This window comes from Oncorhynchus gorbuscha, unplaced genomic scaffold (assembly GCF_021184085.1).
Source record: "Oncorhynchus gorbuscha isolate QuinsamMale2020 ecotype Even-year unplaced genomic scaffold, OgorEven_v1.0 Un_scaffold_419, whole genome shotgun sequence".
NCBI lineage: Eukaryota > Metazoa > Chordata > Actinopteri > Salmoniformes > Salmonidae > Oncorhynchus > Oncorhynchus gorbuscha.
The window spans coordinates 709962-727430 of NW_025745264.1; the positions used below are offsets into that span (position 1 = coordinate 709962).

The 17469-nt window shown below is 49.5% G+C and overlaps 1 protein-coding gene across 1 annotated transcript in view; it reads right to left on the reverse strand.

Moving 5' to 3' along the window:
* The window catches only part of LOC124018174 (protein diaphanous homolog 3-like), a 690151-nt gene that overhangs the window by 599299 nt on the left and 73383 nt on the right, over positions 1-17469 (reverse strand). The window lies entirely within an intron of this gene.

The following is a 17469-nucleotide window of genomic DNA, read 5'->3' on the forward strand; positions in this document are numbered from 1 at the left end:
TGACATAATCTCCGTAATGTGTTGACTTGAGGACCGGATCCTTTGTTCACCTGAAATGACAAACCCAAATCTAACTGCCCATTCGAAAGGAAACACTTTGACGTTTGTGGAAATGTGAATCTAATGTAGGAGAATATAACACATTAGATCATCTTTGAAATGCAAGAGAAAGGCCATAATGTATTATTCCAGCTCCAAGGAGCAATTTAGGTTTTGGCCACTAGATGGCAGCAGTGTACGTGCAACGTTTTGGACTGATACAATGAACCATTGCATTTCCGTTCAAACTGTTCTATCAAGACTGGCCAAATGTGCCTAATTGGTATATTAATAACTTTTTAAGTTCATAACTGTGCTCTATCTCCTCAAACAATAAATAAAACAATAACATGGTATTCTTTTACTGTAAAATGGACAGTGCAGTTAGATTAACGAGAATGGGAGCTTTCTGCCCATATCAGATATGTCTATGTCCCTGGGAAATGTTTGTGTTACTTACAACCTCATGCTAATTAGCATTAGTCTACGTTAGCTTCAACTACAGATATGTCTATGTCTTTAGGAGATGTTTGTCATACTTACAACCTCATGCTAATTAGCATTAGCCTACGTTAGCTTCAACTACAGATATGTCTATGTCTTTGGGAGATGTTTGTGTTACTTACAACCTCATGCTAATTAGCATTAGCCTACGTTAGCTTCAACTACAGATATGTCTATGTCTTTAGGAGATGTTTGTCATACTTTACAACCTCATGCTAATTAGCATTAGCCTACGTTAGCTTCAACTACAGATATGTCTATGTCTTTGGGAGATGTTTGTGTTACTGACAAACAAAAACGACCTCATGCTAATTAGCATTAGTCTACGTTAGCTTCAACTACAGATATGTCTATGTCTTTGGGAGATGTTTGTGTTACTTTACGACCTCATGCTAATTAGCATTAGCCTAAGTTAGCTTCAACCGATCCTGCAGAGGTTAAATACTAACGTTAAAAATGTTCTCTCTCCAAGCTACAGAAACACCAAGATATCGTCCCAAATTGAACCCTATTCCCTACCCAGTGCTCAACTATAGACCAGTCTCTGGTCCACTGAGGTATTATAGATACTATATAGGGAATAGTGGGCCATTAGGGACGCAGGCTAAGAGATCATATATACAACCCTGTGTGTGTATACCGCATGACAAACAAAAACCACTCTAACTACTACTGAAACCCTGTCCTGTTAGCAGTTAACTACTACTGAAACCCTGTCCTGTTAGCAGTTAACTACTACTGAAACCCTGTCCTGTTAGCAGTTAACTACTACTGACACCCTGTCCTGTTAGCAGTTAACTACTACTGACACCCTGTCCTGTTAGCAGTTAACTACTACTGACACCCTGTCCTGTTAGCAGTTAACTACTACTGACACCCTGTCCTGTTAGCAGTTAACTACTACTGAAACCCTGTCCAGTGGAGGCGATAGCAGCTCTGTTGTGGGAGTGGAGGTCGATAGCAGCTCTGTTGTGGGAGTGGAGATCGATAGCAGCTCTGTTGTGGGAGTGGAGGTCTATAGCAGCTCCGTTGTGGGAGTGGAGGTCAATAGCAGCTCCATTGTGGGAGTGGAGGTCGATAGCAGCTCTGTTGTGGGAGTGGAGGCGATAGCAGCTCTGTTGTGGGAATGGAGGTCGATAGCAGCTCTGTTGTGGGAGTGGAGATCGATAGCAGCTCTGTTGTGGGAGTGGAGGCGATAGCAGCTCTGTTGTGGGAGTGGAGGCGATAGCAGCTCTGTTGTGGGAGTGGAGGCGATAGCAGCTCTGTTGTGGGAGTGGAGGTCGATAGCAGCCTGTTTCTGTTCTCTCTGATGGGAGCGTTTCTCTGAACAGACCGCTGTAGATCACAGTTTACCAGTGAGCAGAACACACTCCCCGACCTGGGCTGCAGAAGTGCTTCATAAATATATTTTAACAGCGTTTTAACTTTTTACTACAGGTGTTCTTCTCTGTTGTGGCCTCCGGGTCATAAATTAACTCCGGACGACTCGGGAGACGTAGTGCATTCCAAATGGCACCCTAATCCCTATTTTAGTACACTACTTTAGACCTGATCCTTAGAGGCTCTGATCAAAAGGAGTGCACTATATAGGGAATAGGGTGTGATTTGGGCAGCGTCCGGGGAGTCTGGGCTGGCTGGCTCTTGTCAGTGGGCAGGCAGAGAGTCTCTGAGCTCCGGTTCATAAAACAATAGGCCTTTCCCTGCATCTCCTTCCCCCTGGCCCTGATTGGAGTCTAAATCATAGAGTTGAGCTGCTCCATACTGTGTCTTCTCCCTCCCTTTTCTCACCGACAAAGAGAGAATGAGAGTAGGAGAGAGAGAGAACGAGAGAGAGAGAACGAGAGAGAGAGAGAGAGAGAAAACGAGAGAGAGAGAATCAGCGAGTGAGAACGAGAGCGAGAGACGGACAGAGCAAGAGACACTCTGCATGCAGAATTCTGCAAAAATATCCTCCGTGTACAACGTAAAACACCAAATAATGCACGCAGAGCAGAATAAGGACAATACCCACTAATTATCAAAATCCAGAAAATAGCAATTAAATTCTACAACCACCTAAAAGGAAATGATTCCCAAACCTTCCATAACAAAGCCATCACCTACAGAGAAATGAACCTGGAGAAGAGTCCCCTAAGCAAGCTGGTCCTGGGGCTCTGTTCACAAACACAAACACACCCTACAGAGCCCCAGGACAACAGCACAATTAGACCCAACCAAATCATGAGAAAACAAAAAGTAATTTTAAATCATTAACAGAACTCTGACCAAACTAGAATGCTATTTGGTCCTAAACAGAGAGTACACAGTGGCAGAATACCTGACCACTGTGACTGACCCAAACTTAAGGAAAGCTTTGACTATGTACAGACTCAGTGAGCATAGCCTTGCTATTGAGAAAGGCCGCTGTAGGCAGACATGGCTCTCAAGAGAAGACAGGCTATGTGCTCACTGCCCACAAAATGAGGTGGAAACTGAGCTGCACTTCCTAACCTCCTGTCCAATGTATGACCATATTAGAGAGACATATTTCCCTCAGATTAGACAGATCCACAAAGAATTCGAAAACAAATCCAATCTTGAAAAACTCCCATATCTACTGGGTGAAATACCCCATCGTGCCAATATCACAGCAGCAAGATTTGTGACCTGTTGCCACGAGAAAGGGGCAACCAGTGAACAGTGGGTTCACGACAGATTTGTACCTTGTCAGCTGGGGGACTTAACCGAGCAACCTTTAGGTAACTGAACCAACGCTCTAACCACCAGGCTACCTGCCTCCCCCCTCTACCCACCAGGCTACCTGCCTCCCCCCTCTACCCACCAGGCTACCTGCCTCCCCCCTTTAACCACTAGGCTACCTGCCTCCCCCTCTAACCACTAGGCTACAGCCTCCCCCTCCCCCCCTTTAACCACTAGGCTACCTGCCTCCCCCCTTTAACCACTAGGCTACCTGCCTCCCCCTCCCCCTCTAACCACTAGGCTACAGCCCCCCCCTCTAACCACTAGGCTACAGCCCCCCTGTCCTCAGAACAGAGAGAAACCTGCGGTGAGATAAATATAATGATTCTGCTGTTTTTGTTGTTGTGAAAAGTTCAGTTCCACCCACGTTTTTAAAGCCGACCATTCCTGGTAGCTTAATTAGACTCGTCTCGTCAATGCCGTGAATCAATTCTGAATTCAATCATCTCCCACTGCCGACCATACAGCCTCTGGAAAAGCATGCAGAAGGCACATCAGGGGGAATCAGGTAAATGTCAGACCTGCTCGGGGAATTGATGGGACATTAAAAGGACAGGTCAGACAGTAGAGGCCCTAAAACACTACAACCCCCTACCCCTAATATATTACAACCCCCTACCCCTAATATACTACAACCCCCTCCCCTAAAACACTACAACCCCCCACCCAGTCTCTTCCTCTCCTCCCCTAAAACACTACAACCCCCCCCCTAATATACTACAACCCCCACCCAGTCTCCTCCTCCCCTAATATACTACAACCCCCACCCAGTCTCTTCCTCCCCTCCCTAATATACTACAACCCCCACCCACTCTCTTCCTCCCCTCCCTAATATACTACATCCCCCCACCCAGTCTCTTCCTCCCCTAATATACTACAACCCCCACCCAGTCTCTTCCTCCCCTCCCCTAATATACTACAACCCCCCACCCAGTCTCTTCCTCCCCTAATATACTACAACCCCCACCCAGTCTCTTCCTCCCCTCCCCTAATATACTACAACCCCCACCCAGTCTCTTCCTCCCCTAATATACTACAACCCCCACCCAGTCTCTTCCTCCCCTAATATACTACAACCCCCACCCAGTCTCTTCCTCCCCCCCCTAATATACTACAACCCCCACCCAGTCTCTTCCTCCCCTAATATACTACAACCCCCACCCAGTCTCTTCCTCCTCCCCTAATATACTACAACCCCCACCCAGTCTCTTCCTCCCCTAATATACTACAACCCCCACCCAGTCTCTTCCTCCCCTAATATACTACAACCCAGTCTCTTCCCCCCACCCAGTCTCTTCCTCCCCTAATATACTACAACCCCCACCCAGTCTCTTCCTCCCCCCCTAATATACTACAACCCCCCACCCAGTCTCTTCCTCCCCTAATATACTACAACCCCCACCCAGTCTCTTCCTCTCCCTAATATACTACAACCCCCACCCAGTCTCTTCCTCCCCTAATATACTACAACCCCCACCCAGTCTCTTCCTCCCCTAATATATTAATAACCCCCGTAGCGTTGGTCCGTATTAATAACCCCCCCAGCGTTCCTCCCTAATATTAATAATACCCCTGTAGCGTTGGTCCCCTAATATACTTAATAACCCCCACCCAGCGTTGGTCCTCCCTAATATAACAACCCCCCCCTGTAGCGTTGGTCCCTAATATAACAACCCCCACCCAGCGTTGGTCCGTATACTAATAACCCCCACCCAGCGTTGGTCCCTAATATACTACAACCCCCCCCAGCGTTGGTCCGTAATATACTACAACCCCCCCCAGCGTTGGTCCGTAATATACTACAACCCCCCCCAGCGTTGGTCCGTAATATACTAACCCAGTCTCCCCCCCCCAGCGTTGGTCCCGTAACCCCCCCCAGTAGCGTTGGTCCCTATAACCCCCCCCCAGCGTTGGTCCCAAATTAACAACCCCACCCAGCGTTGGTCCGTAATATAATAAGTCCTTCCCCCCTGTAGCGTTGGTCCGTAATATAATAACCCCCCCCCAGTAGCGTTGGTCCGTAATATACTACAACCCCCTGTAGTCGTTGGTCCGTAATTAATAACCCCCCACCCAGCGTTGGTCCGTAATATAATACCCCCACCCCCCTACTACAACCCCCACCCAGCGTTGGTCCTCCCCAAATATACTACAATAACCCCGTAGCGTTGGTCTAATCAACCCCCCACCCAGTCTCTGGTTACTAATAACCCCTGTAGCGTTGGTCCTCCTCCCCTAATAACCCCCCGTAGCGTTGGTCCTATTAATAACCCCCCGTAGCGTTGGTCCGTATTAATAACCCCCCGTAGCGTTGGTCCTATTAATAACCCCCTGTAGCGTTGGTCCGTATTAATAACCCCTAGCGTTGGTCCTATTAATAACCCCTCAGCGTTGGTCCCCCGTAGCGTTGGTCCGTATTAATAACCCCCTGTAGCGTTGGTCCGTATTAATAACCCCCTGTAGCGTTGGTCCGTATTAATAACCCCTGTAGCGTTGGTCCGTATTAATAACCCCTGTAGCGTTGGTCCGTATTAATAACCCCCCGTCAGCGTTGGTCCGTATTAATAACCCCTGTAGCGTTGGTCCGTATTAATAACCCCTGTAGCGTTGGTCCGTATTAAGCGTTGGTAACCCCCTGTAGCGTTGGTCCGTATTAATAACCCCCCGTAGCGTTGGTCTCTAACCCCTAATAACCCCCCGTAGCGTTGGTCCGTATTAATAACCCCCTGTAGCGTTGGTCCGTATTAATAACCCCCCTGTAGCGTTGGTCCGTATTAGTAACCCCTGTAGCGTTGGTCCGTATTAATAACCCCTGTAGCGTTGGTCCGTATTAATAACCCCTCTAGCGTTGGTCCGTTTTAATAACCCCTGTAGCGTTGGTCCGTATTAATAACCCCTGTAGCGTTGGTCTCTTAATAACCCCCCGTAGCGTTGGTCCGTATTAATAACCCCCCCTGTAGCGTTCACCCCCCGTCTCTAATAACCCCCCTGTAGCGTTGGTCCGTATTAATAACCCCCCTGTAGCGTTGGTCCGTCTCTAATAACCCCCTGTAGCGTTGGTCCATTAATAACCCCTGTAGCGTTGGTCGTATTAATAACCCCCGTAGCGTTGGTCCGTATTAATAACCCCCTGTAGCGTTGGTCCGTATTAATAACCCCCTGTAGCGTTGGTCCGTATTAATAACCCCTGTAGCGTTGGTCCGTATTAATAACCCCCTGTAGCGTTGGTCCGTATTAATAACCCCTGTAGCGTTGGTCCGTATTAATAACCCCCGTTGGTGTCACGCTGTCTTTCTCTCTCCCTCAGACTAACCCCTCAGCGTTGGTCCGTATTAATAACCCCCTGTAGCGTTGGTCCGTATTAATAACCCCCATGTAGCGTTGGTCCGTATTAATAACCCCCGCAGGAATCCCACTTCATTCGTTGGTCCGGAGCAATAATGTGTAGCGTTGGTCGTCGGTTAATAACCCCCTGTGAAGCGTTGGTCCATTAACAAAAACCCTTTTAGAGCGTTGGTCCGAAATTCAAGCCCCAGGTAGGATGCCATTTGGGACACATCCCCTCCATGGTCGTTGGTCCGTAAAATTAATAACCCCCTGTAAGCGTTGGTCCGTATTAATAACCCCCTGTAGCGTTGGTCCGTATTAATAACCCCCCCTGTAGCGTTGGTCCGTATTAATAACCCCCGTAGCGTTGGTCCGTATTAATAACCCCTGTAGCGTTGGTCCGTATTAATAACCCCTGTAGCGTTGGTCCGTATTAATAACCCCCTGTAGCGTTGGTCCGTATTAATAACCCCCTGTAGCGTTGGTCCGTATTAATAACCCCTGTAGCGTTGGTCCGTATTAATAACCCCCCGTAGCGTTGGTCCGTATTAATAACCCCTGTAGTCTCTCACCCCGACTCGCTCTCTCTCACCCCGACTCTCTCTCTCTCACCCAGTCTCTCTCTCTCTCTCTCACCCAGTCTCTCTCTCTCTCTCTCACCCAGTCTCTCTCTCTCTCTCTCACCCAGTCTCTCTCTCTCTCTCTCACCCAGTCTCTCTCTCTCTCACCCAGGCTCTCTCTCTCTCACCCAGTCTCTCTCTCTCTCTCTCTCACCCAGGCTCTCTCTCTCTCACCCAGTCTCTCTCTCTCTCACCCAGTCTCTCTCTCTCTCACCCAGTCTCTCTCTCTCTCACCCAGTCTCTCTCTCTCTCTCTCTCACCCAGTCTCTCTCTCTCTCACCCAGTCTCTCTCTCTCTCACCCAGTCTCTCTCTCTCTCACCCAGTCTCTCTCTCTCTCACCCAGTCTCTCTCTCTCTCACCCAGTCTCTCTCTCTCTCACCCAGTCTCTCTCTCTCTCACCCAGTCTCTCTCTCTCACCCAGTCTCTCTCTTCACCTCTCTGTCCCTCTCTCACGCTGTCTTTCTCTCTCCCTCAGACTCTCGCACTCAGACTCTCCATCCCAATTATTTTCCTCACGTCCCAATATCCCCGCAGGTGTGAAGCTTGGCAGGTTGGTGTGGTACGTGCCAAAACGACATTAACCTACGACTATTCACGCAGGAATCCCACTTCATTCTTGATGGAGCAAAAATGTGTTCTTTAATGATCAGTCGGTTGTTCGGCCCGCTGGGCAACGCGGACAGCCTGTGAAGCCGAGTCCAGAGCAACAACAAAAAGTGCCTTTTAGAGTGAGGAGAGGGTGGCCAGAAACTTCATCACAGCCCCAGGTAGGATGCCATTTGGGACACATCCTACGGTCCATGGTCAAAAGTATGGCAATATACAGGGAATTAGGGGTGTGAAAGCTAAAAACAGCATAAACTACCATCATTGCTAAGTGGGAGTAGTACAGCAGTAAGGTGAACACCGCCTGGTAGGTAAGCCCCGACGCCGCCTGGTCGGTAAGCCCCGGCGCCGCCTGGTCGGTAAGCCCCGGCGCCGCCTGGTCGGTAAGCCCCGGCGCCTCCTGGTCGGTAAGCCCCGGCGCCTCCTGGTCGGTAAGCCCCGGCGCCTCCTGGTCGGTAAGCCCCGGCGCCTCCTGGTCGGTAAGCCCCGGCGCCTCCTGGTCGGTAAGCCCCGGCGCCTCCCTCCCCGGCGCCTCCTGGTCGGTAAGCCCCGGCGCCTCCTGGTCGGTAAGCCCCGGCGCCTCCTGGTCTCAAGCCCCGGCGCCTCCTGGTCAACCCCCGGCGCCTCCTGGTCGGTCCCCGGCGCCTCCTGGTCGGTCAGCCCCGGCGCCCCGGCGCCTCCTGGTAGGTAAGCCCCGGCGCCTCCTGGTCGGTAAGCCCCGTCGCCTCCTGGTCGGTAAGCCCCGACGCCTCCTGGTAGGTAAGCCCCGACGCCTCCTGGTCGGTAAGCCCCGACGCCTCCTGGTCGGTAAGCCCCGACGCCTCCTGGTAGGTAAGCCCTCTCTCTCCCTCCCTCAACCTCTCTCCCTCCCTCAACCTCTCTCTCTCCCTCCCTCAACCTCTCTCTCTCCCTCCCTCAACCCTCTCTCTCTCCCTCCCTCAACCTCTCTCTCTCCCTCCCTCAACCTCTCTCTCTCCCTCCCTCAACCCCTCTCTCTCCCTCCCTCAACCCCTCTCTCTCCCTCCCTCAACCCCTCTCTCTCCCTCCCTGAACCTCTCTCCCTCCCTGAACCTCTCTCCCTCCCTCCCTGAACCTCTCTCTCCCTGAACCTCTCCCTCCCTGAACCTCTCTCTCCCTCCCTGAACCTCTCTCTCCCTGAACCTCTCTCTCCCTGAACCTCTCTCTCCCTGAACCTCTCTCTCCCTGAACCTCTCTCCCTGAACTCTCTCTCCCTGAACCTCTCTCCCTGAACCTCTCTCTCCCTGAACCTCTCTCTCCCTGAACCTCTCTCTCCCTGAACCTCTCTCTCCCTGAACCTCTCTCTCCCTGAACCTCTCTCTCCCTGAACCTCTCTCTCCCTGAACCTCTCTCTCCCTGAACCTCTCTCTCCCTGAACCTCTCTCTCCCTGAACCTCTCTCTCCCTGAACCTCTCTCTCCCTCTCTGTTTCTCCCTGTACTGTGATTCAGCTATAGACTGGAGCCAGCCAGCATAGATCTCAGGCAGTGGAGGCTTCATGAAAGCCTCTTAAGCAGTGCATTATTGAAAGACAAAACCACGGCCCTGCAATTTTTAACATCATCAGAGACAGAGAGGGGGGTGGTGGTGTCCAAAACTACAGAGTGGAGGGAAAGGATGAGAGAGGGGGGTGGGGGTGTCCAAAACTACAGAGTGGAGAGGAAAGGATGAGAGAGGGGGGTGGGGGTGTCCAAAACTACAGAGTGGAGAGAGGGGGTGGGGGTGTCCAAAAATACAGAGTGGAGAGGAAAGGATGAGAGAGGGGGTGGGGGGTGTCCAAAACTACAGAGTGGAGAGGAAAGGATGAGAGAGGGGGTGGGGGTGTCCAAAACTACAGAGTGGAGGGAAAGGATGAGAGAGGGGGGTGGGGGTGTCCAAAACTACAGAGTGGAGGGAAAGGATGAGAGAGGGGGGTGGGGGTGTCCAAAAATACAGAGTGGAGAGAAAGGATGAGAGAAGGGAGGGAGCAGTACATTATAATACCCTCTCCATCATCAGAGACAGAGAGGTACCAAGGAAACAGAACAGAGGAGAGGAATGAGGGACGTAACCACACTACTTTAGACCAGGGTCCATAGGTAATAGGGTGCTGTTTGGGACGTATCCACACTACTTTAGACCAGGGTCCATAGGTAATAGGGTGCTGTTTGGGACGTATCCACTACAACAGAGTTGGTTCCTTTCTCACTCTGCTAATGTCCTCAATCATGTGAATTAAATCACCAAACTAGAAGCCTGCTTATCTATCCGTACTCAGACTCTGGAGGGGCTTTATCACATCACTAGGATCATTCAGTGTCTATATTCAATTAAACATGGAGGAGAGGAGAAAGAGGGGAAGTGGAGGAGAGGAGAAAGAGGGGAAGTGGAGGAGAGGAGAAAGAGGGGAAGTGGAGGAGAGGAGAAAGAGGGGAAGTGGAGGAGAGGGAGGAGAAAGAGGGGAAGTGGAGGAGAGGAGAGGAGAAAGAGGGGAAGTGGAGGAGAGGAGAGGAGAAAGAGGGGAAGTGGAGGAGAGGAGAGGAGAAAGAGGGGAAGTGGAGGAGAGGAGAGGAGAAAGAGGGGAAGTGGAGGAGAGGAGAGGAGAAAGGTTCAAGAAGATCAACAGGTTGTTCATTAGAGAGGCACAAGACAGAGAGACAGACAGAGACAGACAGACAGACAGACAGACAGAGAGACAGACAGAGACAGAGAGACAGAGAGAGGACAAGAATGATAACGAGAGACAGAGAGAGAGAGAGGCAGACAGACAGAGAGAGACAGACAGAGACAGAGAGAGGACAAGAATGATAACGAGAGAGAGACACAGACAAGAATGATAACGAGAGAGAGACAGACAAGAAGACAGACAGAGAGAGACACAGACAAGAATGACAGACAGAGAGAGACACAGACAAGAATGATAACAGAGAGAGACACAGACAAGAATGATAACAGACAGAGACACAGACAAGAATGATAACAGAGAGAGACACAGACAAGAATGATAACGAGAGAGAGACACAGACAAGAATGATAACGAGAGAGAGACACAGACAAGAATGATAACAGAGAGAGAGACAGACAAGAATGACAGACAGACAGAGAGACAGACAGACAGATGAGACAGACAGACAAGAATGATAACGAGAGAGAGACAGACAGAGACAGAGAGAGGACAAGAATGATAACGAGAGAGAGACACAGACAAGAATGATAACGAGAGAGAGACACAGACAAGAATGATAACGAGAGAGAGACACAGACAAGAATGATAACGAGAGAGAGACACAGACAAGAATGATAACAGATACAGAGAGAGACACAGACAAGAATGATAACGAGAGAGAGACACAGACAAGAATGATAACAGAGAGAGAGAGACACAGACAAGAATGAGAACGAGAGAGAGACACAGACAAGAATGATAGACAGAGAGAGAGACACAGACAAGAATGAGAGAGAGAGAGACAGACAAGAATGATAACAGAGAGAGAGACAGACAAGAATGAGAGAGAGAGAGAGACACAGACAAGAATGATAACGATGAGAGAGACACAGACAAGAATGATAACAGAGAGAGACACAGACAAGAATGATAACGAGAGAGAGACACAGACAAGAATGATAACGAGAGAGAGACACAGACAAGAATGATAACAGAGAGAGACACAGACAAGAATGATAACCAGAGAGAGACACAGACAAGAATGATAACGAGAGAGAGACACAGACAAGAATGATAACGAGAGAGAGACACAGACAAGAATGATAACGAGAGAGAGACACAGACAAGAATGATAACGAGAGAGAGACACAGACAAGAATGATATGTGAGAGAGAGACACAGACAAGAATGATAACGAGAGAGAGACACAGACAAGAATGATAACGAGAGATTAGACACAGACAAGAATGATGGAGAGAGAGACACAGACAAGAATGATAACGAGAGAGAGACACAGACAAGAATGATAACGAGAGAGAGACACAGACAAGAATGATAAGAGAGAGAGACACAGACAAGAATGATAACGAGAGAGAGACACAGACAAGAATGGAACTGAGAAGAGAGACACAGACAAGAATGATAACGAGAGAGAGACACAGACAAGAATGATAACGAGAGAGAGACACAGACAAGAATGATAACGAGAGAGAGACACAGACAAGAATGATAACGAGAGAGAGACACAGACAAGAATGATAACGAGAGAGAGACACAGACAAGAATGATAACGAGAGAGAGACACGTAGACAAGAATGATAACGAGAGAGAGACACAGACAAGAATGATAACGAGAGAGAGACACAGACAAGAATGATAACGAGAGAGAGACACAGACAAGAATGATAACGAGAGAGAGACACAGACAAGAATGATAACGAGAGAGAGACACAGACAAGAATGATAACGAGAGAGAGACACAGACAAGAATGATAACGAGAGAGAGACACAGACAAGAATGATAACAGAGAGAGAGACACAGACAAGAATGATAACGAGAGAGAGACACAGACAAGAATGATAACGAGAGACAGACACAGACAAGAATGATAACGAGAGAGAGACACAGACAAGAATGATAACAGAGAGAGAGACACAGACAAGAATGATAACGAGAGAGAGACACAGACAAGAATGATAACGAGAGAGAGACACAGACAAGAATGATAACAGAGAGAGAGACACAGACAAGAATGACGAGAGAGAGACACAGACAAGAATGATAACGAGAGAGAGACACAGACAAGAATGATAACGAGAGAGAGACACAGACAAGAATGAATGATAACGAGAGAGAGACACAGACAAGAATGATAGACAGACAGACAGACAGAAGACAGACAGACAGACAGACAGACAGACAGACAGACAGACAGACAGACAGACAGACAGACAGACAGACAGACAGACAGACAGACAGACAGACAGACAGACAGACAGACAGACAGAGACAGAGAGAGACAGAGAGAGAGACAGAGAGAGAGACAGAGAGAGAGACAGACAGAGAGAGACAGAGAGAGAGACAGACACTGTAGCTGGTTGTAATAGCACAGTGCAGTAGTTATTATCAGCCCCCTCCCTCCCTGTGTTCTGGTCTCCAGTTCCCAGCTGCTGCAGTGTGACACCCAGCAGGTTCACCATGAAGCTCTAGCACCCCCTACAGGCCACATCCTGAACGACCACCGCAACACATGCAGAGGTCAACTAGGCTTTAGGCCTTGTGCCCCTGGGCTGAAATAGTGCACCGCCCTAGCCTGTCATTTGGGACACGGACGACGGTTTCCTCTCCTCTGTGCGAGACGGTTTCACGGCAAAACACAGGAGAAGGAGAGTGTTCCGTTTCATTACCCACAATTCCAGAGCATCAATGATCATTAGGAACCTCAGGCATGCAGGCAGCATCACCGCATGGCAGGAGGATGGAAGGGGACGCGTCAACGCAGAGAAATTACCTCGTCTAACAGCCAACAGCCACAGGGCACATACCGCCGGCTCACCTGAATACAGGAAGATACTCTGTTCAGTGGAAGTCTGTTTGAATTAACGGCTCAGATCATTGTGAATGAAATTCATCGACAGCCGGGGAAGCTATAGGCTACGGTTCTGTACGGGGTAGCTATAGGCTACGGTTCTGTACGGGGTAACTGTAGGCTACGGTTCTGTACGGGGTAACTGTAGGCTACGGTTCTGTACGGGGTAACTGTAGGCTACGGTTCTGTACGGGGTAACTGTAGGCTACGGTTCTGTACGGGGTAGCTATAGGCTACGGTTCTGTACGGGGTAGCTATAGGCTACGGTTCTGTACGGGGTAACTGTAGGCTACGGTTCTGTACGGGGTAACTGTAGGCTACGGTTCTGTACGGGGTAACTGTAGGCTACGGTTCTGTACGGGGTAGCTATAGGCTACGGTTCTGTACGGGGTAGCTATAGGCTACGGTTCTGTACGGGGAAGCTATAGCTACGGTTCTGTACGGGGAAGCTATAGGCTACGGTTCTGTACGGGGAAGCTATAGCTACGGTTCTGTACGGGGAAGCTATAGGCTACGGTTCTGTACGGGGAAGCTATAGGCTACGGTTCTGTACGGGGTAGCTATAGGCTACGGTTCTGTACGGGGTAGCTGTAGGCTACGGTTCTGTACGGGGTAGCTGTAGGCTACGGTTCTGTACGGGGTAGCTATAGGCTACGGTTCTGTCCCACTCCACCCGGCCCAAGTGCACTATGGTCTAAAGTAGTGCACTATTATATAGGGAATAGGGTTCAATAGGGCTCTGGTCTAAAGTAGTGCACTACATAGAGAATAAGGTTCTATTGGGCTCTGGTCTAAAGTAGTGCACTACATAGGGAATAGGGTTCTATAGGGCTCTGGTCTAAAGTAGTGCACTACATAGGGAATAGGGTTCTATAGGGCTCTGGTCTAAAGTAGTGCACTATATATAGGGAATAGGGTTCTATAGGGCTCTGGTCTAAAGTAGTGCACTACATAGGGAATAGGGTTCTATAGGGCTCTGGTCTAAAGTAGTGCACTACATAGGGAATAGGGTTCTATAGGGCTCTGGTCTAAAGTAGTGCACTACATAGGGAATAGGGTACCAGTTGATATATGTCTTAACAAACTGTCAGAGTGGCCCTGAAGTGATGCAATTAGCAGACGTTTAACATTCATTGTTATGTACATTTGCCAGCAGTTCGGTATTAGTTTTCCTCCCTTAATGATGAATTCCCTTAACGATCAATCATTTTAATTGTGGTCTGAGCCTCGATTGGAATCTGGAATCTATTCAGCCTGTATTTATGTCCTGGAGAGACACTTGATCGATACCAGTCAACTGGCCACCCGCAACGCACAGCCTCCCGAGTGCCTTCACACACACTAAACCAGAGGCGCACGCACACACACTAAACCAGAGGCGCACACACACACACACACACACACACACACACACACACACACACACACACACACACACACACACACACACACACACACACACACACACACCAAACTAGAGGAACACACACACACACCGAACCAGAGGAACATACACACACACAACCAGAGGCACACACACACACACTGAACCAGAGGCACACACACACCAAACTAGAGGAACACACACACACACCAAACTAGAGGAACACACACACACACAACCAGAGGCACACACACACACACTAAACCAGAGGCACACACACACACACTAAACCAGAGGCACACACACACACACACACACTAAACCAGAGGCACACACACACCAAACTAGAGGAACACACACACAGGCACACACCAAACCAGAGGAACACACACACACAGGCACACACCAAACCAGAGGAACACACACACACACACACACACCAGAGGAACACACACACACACACCAGAGGAACACACACACACACTAAACCAGAGGAACACGAACACACACTAAACCAGAGGAACACGAACACACACTAAACCAGAGGAACACGAACACACACTAAACCAGAGGAACACGAACACACACACACACACACACACACCAAACCACTCAGGTAAACAGCAGACAGTCAGTTTCATGTGTTTATCAGGGGAAACGTTGTGTGTTTGTCAGGGGAAACGTTGTGTGTTTGTCAGGGGAAACGTCGTGTGTTTGTCAGGGGAAACGTCGTGTGTTTGTCAGGGGAAACGTCGTGTGTTTGTCAGGGGAAACGTCGTGTGTTTGTCAGGGGAAACGTCGTGTGTTTGTCAGGGGAAACGTCGTGTGTTTGTCAGGGGAAACGTCGTGTGTTTGTCAGGGGAAACGTCGTGTGTTTGTCAGGGGAAACGTCGTGTGTTTGTCAGGGGAAACGTCGTGTGTTTGTCAGGGGAAACGTCGTGTGTTTGTCAGGGGAAACGTCGTGTGTTTATCAGGGGAAACGTCGTGTGTTTATCAGGGGAAACGTCGTGTGTTTATCAGGGGAAACGTCGTGTGTTTATCAGGGGAAACGTTGTGTGTTTATCAGGGGAAACGTCGTGTGTTTATCAGGGGAAGCGTCGTGTGTTTATCAGGGGAAGCGCCGTGTGTTTATCAGGGGAAGCGCCGTGTGTTTATCAGGGGAAACGTCGTGTGTTTATCAGGAGAAACGTCGTGTGTTTATCAGGGGAAACTTCAACCCTCTCATCCATGTTGAAAACGGACTGAAAGACGAACATCATTCAAAAACACCAACTCCCAGACCATCATCTCCTTGTAGCCAACTCCCAGACCATCATCTCCTTGTAACAAACTCCCAGACCATCATCTCCTTGTAGCCAAATCCCAGACCATCATCTCCTTGTAGCCAAATCCCAGACCATCATCTCCTTGTAACCAGAGATCTCTCCTTTTAAGAAGTAAAGGACTCCCGTTGGCTCAGTGGGAAGAGCTTAACTCACTGTTGGAAGGCATCAAATAGGAAATGAGTCTGGCTTTGACTGAGGGTAACAACAGAGAAGCTCGCCAGCTCCACTCTGTTAAGCTCCCTCAGAGATATATCTCCAGCTAGCTCCAGACCCCATTAAGCTCCCTCAGAGATATATCTCCAGCTAGCTCCAGGCCCTGTTAAGCTCCCTCAACAGAGAGATATCTCCAGACCCCGTTAAGCTCCCTCAATAGAGAGATATCTCCAGACCCCGTTAAGCTCCCTCAACAGAGATATATCTCCAGCTAGCTCCAGACCCCATTAAGCTCCCTCAGAGATATATCTCCAGCTAGCTCCAGACCCTGTTAAGCTCCCTCAACAGAGATATATCTCCAGCTAGCTCCAGACCCCATTAAGCTCCCTCAGAGATATATCTCCAGCTAGCTCCAGACCCCGTTAAGCTCCCTCAGAGATATATCTCCAGCTAGCTCCAGGCCCTGTTAAGCTCCCTCAACAGAGAGATATCTCCAGACCCCGTTAAGCTCCCTCAATAGAGAGATATCTCCAGACCCCGTTAAGCTCCCTCAACAGAGATATATCTCCAGCTAGCTCCAGACCCCATTAAGCTCCCTCAACAGAGATATATCTCCAGCTAGCTCCAGACCCCGTTAAGCTCCCTCAACAGAGATATATCTCCAGCTCGCTCCAGACCCCATTAAGCTCCCTCAGAGAGATATCTCCAGCTCGCTCCAGACCCTGTTAAGCTCCCTCAGAGAGATATCTCCAGCTCGCTCCAGACCCCGTTAAGCTCCCTCCGAGAGATATCTCCAGCTCGCTCCAGACCCTGTTAAGCTCCCTCAACAGAGATATATCTCCAGACCCCGTTAAGCTCCCTCAGAGAGATATCTCCAGCTAGCTCCAGACCCTGTTAAGCTCCCTCAGAGAGATATCCCCAGCTCACTCCAGACCCCGTTAAGCTCCCTCAGAGAGATATCTCCAGCTAGCTCCAGACCCCGTTAGGCTCCCTCAACAGAGAGATATCTCCAGCTAGCTCCACAGATCTATGCTCCCTCTCTACAGTCAGAGCTCCAGCTACTCTGCAGTCTGTGGGACTAGAGAGACTCCAGATCAGAAACACTGGGCCTGCTGTGCTGTTCTCCTCCCTGCACAGCTCTGGAGAGGTAGTTGGCTGGGACCCGCTGCTACCGGGAGGCAGTGGGCTCAGCTTCTAGCACTGCATGCTGGGATCTGTAGTTGGTAAACAGTGCTGAGCG